Here is a 429-nt window from a genome sequence, read left to right on the forward strand (position 1 = left end):
ACTTCATATCTTATTAGTACAATTAGGTGTAATGATCTTCAGTTACAACATATCTTAAGATAAGAACTGAAAGGATCTAAATAAGAAAAGTTTTCAAAACATTATGAAATATCAAAATATCGTTCTTTTATCTTTCACAGATCATGCTAAATCTTACAAAACATTCTTCATTTAAGAAGGAATTTGTATTTGCGTATATTAAATAACTCTAAAAAAAGGAAGAATACCTGCATTATATTTTTTTCAAGATTTGATGTTCAATTTGAACACAATAAATATCCTAAAAGTCTAATCAAGATCATACCTTGTTCGCGACCGGTTACGTCGGATCCAGCAGTCGCTCAACACTGTCATAGTTACGTAGCGGACTAAATTACCGACTGAGACTGTAAGTTGATACCCAGGGTCAAAAGCTTTCACATCATCGTA

General features: G+C 31.5%; 1 protein-coding gene across 1 annotated transcript in view; it reads left to right on the plus strand.

The window, feature by feature from the left end:
- Positions 1-429, plus strand: part of LOC119594307 (activating signal cointegrator 1 complex subunit 3-like) — a 10,347-nt gene that overhangs the window by 777 nt on the left and 9,141 nt on the right. The window lies entirely within an intron of this gene.

The sequence above is a fragment of the Penaeus monodon genome, chromosome 33 (assembly GCF_015228065.2).
Source record: "Penaeus monodon isolate SGIC_2016 chromosome 33, NSTDA_Pmon_1, whole genome shotgun sequence".
Taxonomy (NCBI): domain Eukaryota; kingdom Metazoa; phylum Arthropoda; class Malacostraca; order Decapoda; family Penaeidae; genus Penaeus; species Penaeus monodon.